The 6,642-nt window shown below is 41.1% G+C and overlaps 1 long non-coding RNA gene across 3 annotated transcripts; it reads left to right on the top strand.

Moving 5' to 3' along the window:
* The first annotated feature begins 941 nt into the window (after positions 1-941).
* On the top strand, positions 942-3,046 carry LOC123142171 (uncharacterized). Of its 3 annotated transcripts, none has more exons than XR_006470539.1 (4): positions 942-1,284; positions 1,369-1,659; positions 1,760-1,918; positions 2,654-3,046. It is a non-coding gene; the product is annotated as an uncharacterized lncRNA (long non-coding RNA). The 3 variants fall into 3 exon arrangements; XR_006470540.1 differs by having other exon boundaries at positions 944-1,284; positions 1,848-1,918; XR_006470541.1 differs by having other exon boundaries at positions 983-1,284; positions 1,369-1,554; positions 1,848-1,918.
* The last annotated feature ends 3,596 nt before the right edge of the window (positions 3,047-6,642 follow it).

The following is a 6,642-nucleotide window of genomic DNA, read 5'->3' as shown; positions in this document are numbered from 1 at the left end:
AAATACAACACATCATTGAGTTATCCACCATACATGGATCGCACCAAGAAACGTCATATGTGCAACTGTTCGGATTAAAATGTTGACCTATGTGAGAAATCTAAGAATCAAAATATGATTTTTGTAAAGAACAAATGGCCCAAAAGAATAAAAGTTAATTACATGGTTTTCGTAGGGTGGAACCAAAATACAACACACCAATGAATCATCCATCGTGCATGGATAGCACCAAGAGACGTCTTATGTGCATCAGTTCGGAACTTCTAACACTGTTTGAAAAATCTATGAATACATGTTACTTGTAAGTGTGAGAGTGTCAAGATGAGATATTATCTTTATAAGCAAATACGAAGTTACTACATCAAAACTATTTCTCACTAAACTTTTTCAAACATTTGGGGTCCCATATTATTTTAAAATAACAAAGATATATATTTGGTGGTGTTATCTTTTTTATGTGAAAATTGTTAGTGTTATGTTCATAGCATGCTTGGAAATATATGAGACATCATTGAAGATGTGCCCCTTCAATGAAACCTATAGTTACGGTTTTATCAAATCTTTTGAATATTGGAAAGATTATTTGGGAAGCGTGTACCATAAATATTGATCTGGAAACTTCCAACTAATTTCTGCATATGTGGGACCACATTATACGGGTTCTATTAGATTGTTGCAAATTTCTAAACTCTTTTTCTATCATTTAGAATTTAAATAAATATTTGCGAAATTAACTTTACCTAAATGTACATTATGGATCAATTGACATCACGCGAGTTTAAAATGTTGCAAAGTATATTTCATCATCACATTGAATTTACTGCATTGTTTTTAAAATTTAAAATTGATCAAATATTAATCTGATCAATGTTCAAATTATAAGAAAAAGAAAATCTGAAGTCTGTTTACACGGGCGGCTAAAAGTTTCAAACCACGCTGGCGCGAGCCGAAAAAAAATAATATGTAGCCCACGCGGCACGAAGCCACGAACCGCAGTTGCAATTATGAACCTCCCCTTGCTAGTCGTCGTGGCCTAGCTTCACCTCGCCGCCACAGACCAACCCTCACCTTATCCGCCTCCACCCCTCACCGCCCCCACCACGTGAACTAGCTTCAGATCGGCTCCACCCCTCCCCTCTCCACTCCACAACAGCCATGGCTGGAGGCTGATGGAGACGTTTTTCACCTCCCCCATTTCTATCCTCCCGTAAAAATCAAGTCCACCCAGCCAGATCCCGTCTCTCACCAGTTCTGGCGGCGGCGTGCAGCACCCGGCGATCTAAGGTGCTAGATCAGTGCCTCTTTCCTCTCTTTAAGGGAAAATCTTTCTCCTCTCGCCTTGGTCTCTTATTTCTTCTCTTTCTGCAGAAACAGTACTGCTAGCAGTAGTGGCGGACAATGGCGAGCAGCAGCGCAAGGAGCGGCGATGCGGCTGATGGGCGAGCTGTGGACCGGGCTGCTCGTCGAGCGGTGGCGCGTGTGGATCGCTGAGCGACAACGCAGGCTGAAGGATTCTATTCTGCTGTGTTCTCCTTCTCATGAAGGGTAAAGGAGGTGGGAGATCCATATCGCTAGCTTCATCCAATGTCAAATCCATGTACCAGGCAAGCGGCCAAGAATGCCTTCTCCCTGCCCGGCTAGAAGTTGGATCCTTCCAAGGTACCGTAACTGAATCACATCCGTCTCCCTCTTCTTAATTCGTTCATGTTAGAGTACATCTATGTTTCCATTCATCTGATTTGTTTTTTTTATTTGGCAGAGGGAACCTCTCAGGATTTTCTACGAGTCACTGTCCAAAAAGTACATATATGTTTTCATTCATCTGATTTTTTTTTTAAATTTGACAGAGGGAACCTCTCAGAATTTTCTACGAGTCACTGCCCAAAAAGATCCAATCCAGTGAGATGGCCGACTTCAGGTAGGTGTACCACCTCTGTTCAGTTCCATTACCAATTACCGTATTGTAGTACTCCGCAAGTTAAGGCTGCAATCCCCAGCTAGTCTAGTCTGATATATTTCTAATGTCAAATCTTTGCGAGCTAAGATGTCAAAACTGCACAAATCACACAACTATGGTGGAAATTCTACTAGGGAGTAGTAGTAGTAGTTGCAGCAGCTTCGCTTTGTACAACTAGTTATACAGGAACAAAGTAAGATGAGAAAGTATGTGCATATTCGGATGATGACAAAGCTTGCCATGGTTGTGCCGCACTTAACTATTTCACTTAGTAACTTTCTGGATTTACTTTAAGTTCATAAATCATTCCTCTTTGCTAAATTGCAGAGTTGATTACTAAAAACGAATTATCACATGTACCAGGGAACTATATTAAAAGGTCAAAATTACTAGTATATAAGTTTGTGGATAAAAGGTGCAAACGAGTGAACTAGTTTTATTTGTGTATTGTTCCCATTTACATTTAGTTTCTATTCCCCGGATGCATGGTTTGAAAAGGAGCGAACCACTGGTCTAGCACTAGTAAATGCTGACGTACACTGAGTTCCTAGTCCATGGATACTCCAGTACAATATAGAACAATTAATTTTATTCCCTATAGCTTCCCTATAAAAGTTTGTTCCCTGTGGCTCAACTGAATTTAACTACAGTACATTACATCATTTTTCATCTCTCTTACAAGTTATCATTTTATAGGGGGGTGGGAAGCAATATTGGAGGCGGTCTGAGTCATGACAATAATCATTCCATTAATGATGATGACGATAACACCTATGACATCAAGGCAGGGGATATCTCGTGCCATAAACATTATGATCCATATGGCGATGAATGAGATACTAACTCTGGCGATGATGGTGACTAGTTTAACAATCTTATTCAAGGCACGCAACAAAGCGAAGTTTTGAAGATTGAGGGCAATTTAGCTTATGCAAATTGCCTGAACCATTATATCATGCATAGTTACTATTTTGTTTTGCATTCTACATTCCCTAGATGGATCGCTAGGGTTAATGTAAATCGTATGGAACTCATTAGGCTTGTAGTACTTTCTTAGATATGCAAAATATAATATATGTTTTTGGGTCATGTATGGTCGTGTAATCTTGAGACCTATTTGATATGCCAATATTCTGAAACGCAGTTTGGTGCATCACACTACTGCCTATGGAGCGTAGAAAAGATCTCGGGGTGACTATGCCTTATAGCGTAGCAAACATCTTGGGTACACAATATGCGTACGATGAGCCTTCGTAAATTGGCGTTGCTTGCCAGCCTCTCAACTAAAGGAATCTCCGAAGGGTTATATGCACCGTCGGTAATCATACTAATCGACGGTTTGGCTCTACTCTTAGTTATGATTAACCCCGACGGGTCAAACATACAGTTGACTAATAACAAACCCGATGGGAATCAGTTACTGTCGGAAGAATAATAATTGAAGGGGCACCGTCGGCTATATGAGTTGTCAAGCTAGTGCGAGCCAACCGTGGCCTAAACATATCCGACGGCTCACCGTCGGCTTAATACCGTGGGAAAAGATATTAGCTAAGAGTACTGTCGGCTATTAATGTAATGGCCGACGAAGCATAGCCGACGGGAGATGGCCGACGGTTCACCGTCGGTTATAAGTGTATCTAACGGTGAACTTACATATCCGACGGTAATTGGACCCTCGGCTAAAACGGGATATCTAGTAGTGATGTTCCGAGCCACATCTAAATGGTACATAGATTAACATTTCTATGAGTCTTTGTATATCAGCATATCGACTCGTCACTTGTTGTTTTAAATAATTTGAACGACAACTTAAATTGTAATATCTCTTTGTATGCACGCACGCACTACCTCTTATATGTACTCACACATTGCTTACACATTTGTATTGATCTTTTCAAAATACAGTAAATACCTCAGGAGGAGCACGGGCAGACGAGTTCCAGCGAAGACAACGGAGGCGAGATTGGATGCTTGCAGCACGGCAATGTCGAGCCTAAGTCAAGCCAGACTGAAAGTAGACGAGGTTAGTGCCACCAGAACACTTAAATTCTAGTCCAATCATTGCATCTATTTTTCCCTTGGCAACGGTGGTGTTTAAATATGATTCAATGTAGCAAAGCAATTAAATTCTAGTCCAATCATTGCATCTATTTTTCCCTTGTCAATAATGGTGTTTAAATATGATTCAATGTGTCGCATATAAAATGTTGTAAATTTCTTGCTCAAAGTAAACTTTGGTATACTACTTGTTTGTATAATCCAAATCGCTGATGATAAATTTAATTTTTTCATTACAGGTACCAGTGTTCATAGACATGTTGAAGGATGTTGTATATGGAAACAGATAAAAAAATACCTGATGTAAAGCTGACTTGTCAAAGAGCTTAATTGAAACGAAGGTGACGACCTGTGAAACTGGCAGGTTAATTGTAAAGCTGACAACAAACAGCTTAATTGAACTGAAAGCGTGTGAAACTGACAGGTTAATTGAACCAAAGACCTGGGATTGTGTCACATAAAAAATCACTGGAGATAGGATGTATTTGTAGCACCAACGATGCCCGCCTCTAAGTAGGTTTCGGACTCCTGTAGGAATCTAAATAGGAGTAGGAATCTAAATAGGAGTAGGAATCTAAATAGGATTTGGACTCATGTAAGGAAGCCAGCGAGGGGCGCTGCCTCCGTATGCAGTGGGTCCTTCCTTCATACGGGCCGGCAGCTTCGTTTGTTTGGCAATTAAAAAGTAGAGATATGGGCCGGCCGGCCGGCGCTTGTTAGTTTTGAGCGCACGTCTGTTTGTACGTTCGATCTGCTCAAACGGACAAAAGCCTCATAACGGGACAAAATAAAACGAAACCAAGCCAAGAATATCTATTCCCTTTAATAGTAGGTATAGAAAAGGAACTTCTTGTGTGCTCTCATAAAGCATGATTATTTCTCTGTATCAATTCTTCAATGGGTCTATCTTTCAGACCATGCATATTCTGAATTAGGAGAACCTGACACCTTTGTGAATCCGGATCAACTCATAAACCAGTGATTGTAAGGAACACTTGCATGCTTGCTAAGATATACCTCTAATTCTCTTCATGTCCACTTGTGACCTCATATTTCAGGATTAGGTTCCTAAAATAATGTCAATTTTTTCACCTATAATTTACTATATATGGAAACAAAAAAAATTGTAGATGGCGTCCGGAGTCGAGGAAGACGTGGCCTCCTCCACATATTCCGAGGTGTTGCCGTGCCATGTTGTCCATTTGTTTTATTGTGATGCACATGCTCTTGTTAGAAATAATTCTTCACGATTAACATAATAGGATCTTGATATCTAGATTAGAACACCTCTTATACAAAAGATTATGAACTAACTGTGATTGTCTTGATCCATTAGCAGGTCCACCTTAAAGTCTCCACCAGCGAGGAGATGGGCCGGAGAAGAAAGTCAGCAGATGGGTGGTGCAGCAGCTGGTCGGTGTAGACGTACAGGGTGCCGCCGGCACTGCCCTGATGTGGCCGGCGGTGGTACACGGTCTTCGTCTCCGTTAGCACCTCATTAAGATCGGTGGTTAGAGAGGGACTTACCGTGCAGATTCTTCAGGATTAACATAATAGGATCTTGATATCTAGATTAGAACACCTCTTATACAGAAGATTATGAACTAACCGTGATTGTCTTGATCCATTAGCAGGTCCACCTTAAAGTCTCCACCAGCGAGGAGATGGGCCGGAGAAGAAAGTCAGCAGATGGGTGGTGCAGCAGCTGGTCGGTGTAGACGTACAGGGTGCCGCCGACACTGCCCTGATGTGGCCGGCGGTGGTAGACGGTCTTCGTCTCCGTTAGCACCTCAATAAGATCGGTGGTTAGAGAGGGACTTACCATGCAGATTGTTGTTAGCACGGGAGGGGTCCTTTTTCCTTATATATATCAGGTGCTAAGGTGGCGGGACCGAGACCAAAACAGTTGGTTTGGTGCCCCCGATCAAGGCACATGCGTGGGAGTTGAGATCCCCCCTTTTCTCTCGATTTTTTTTTGACCGAGATCAATTCCAACATTCTCCCCCTTGATCGTATGGTTAATAAGCATCATAAGCCCACATTCGATAGAAATAACACACCAAAGTAAAGTGTTACAATGACCAATGAGATGCCAGTGAACCTCATTACCTATAGTATAGCATTCTATCTCGAAATGGAAAACATAATACTTTATGGGAGTTGGTTTATAAGATGGTCCTAATTTCCAGGATCAAAAGGCTTTCCTAACCCATGCCGGCAACATAATCATAAATATGGGTGGTGAGCCTTTGGTAAACGGATCCGTAATACGTTCAAATCATTTTTATATGCTTAACATCATTAGCTTGATCCTGGATTCTATCTTTCACAACATGAAACATATTGTCAATGGTCTTGGCAACACCATTTGACTTGTTGCTACTCGCATAGAAAACTGCGTGTTCATAATGCAATAGGTGGTTTTTGTAAATTTTGTCTACCACCTTAATTTCGGGAATAGAACTTCTTTGACATACAACCTGCCCAATAGCCTCTTCACATGCCACATCGTAAATTGCATTATTTCTAATGCCATCAATGTCATTATGGAGCTTTTCCACGATACAGCTCCATATGCGAGAGTGAGGATGTAACATAACATGGAAACTTTAATATCCACACACCTC

This window comes from Triticum aestivum, chromosome 6D, assembly GCF_018294505.1.
Source record: "Triticum aestivum cultivar Chinese Spring chromosome 6D, IWGSC CS RefSeq v2.1, whole genome shotgun sequence".
NCBI classification, from domain to species: domain Eukaryota; kingdom Viridiplantae; phylum Streptophyta; class Magnoliopsida; order Poales; family Poaceae; genus Triticum; species Triticum aestivum.
Note: the sequence above shows the minus strand (reverse complement) of the source record. Positions and strands in the feature narration are given on the sequence as shown.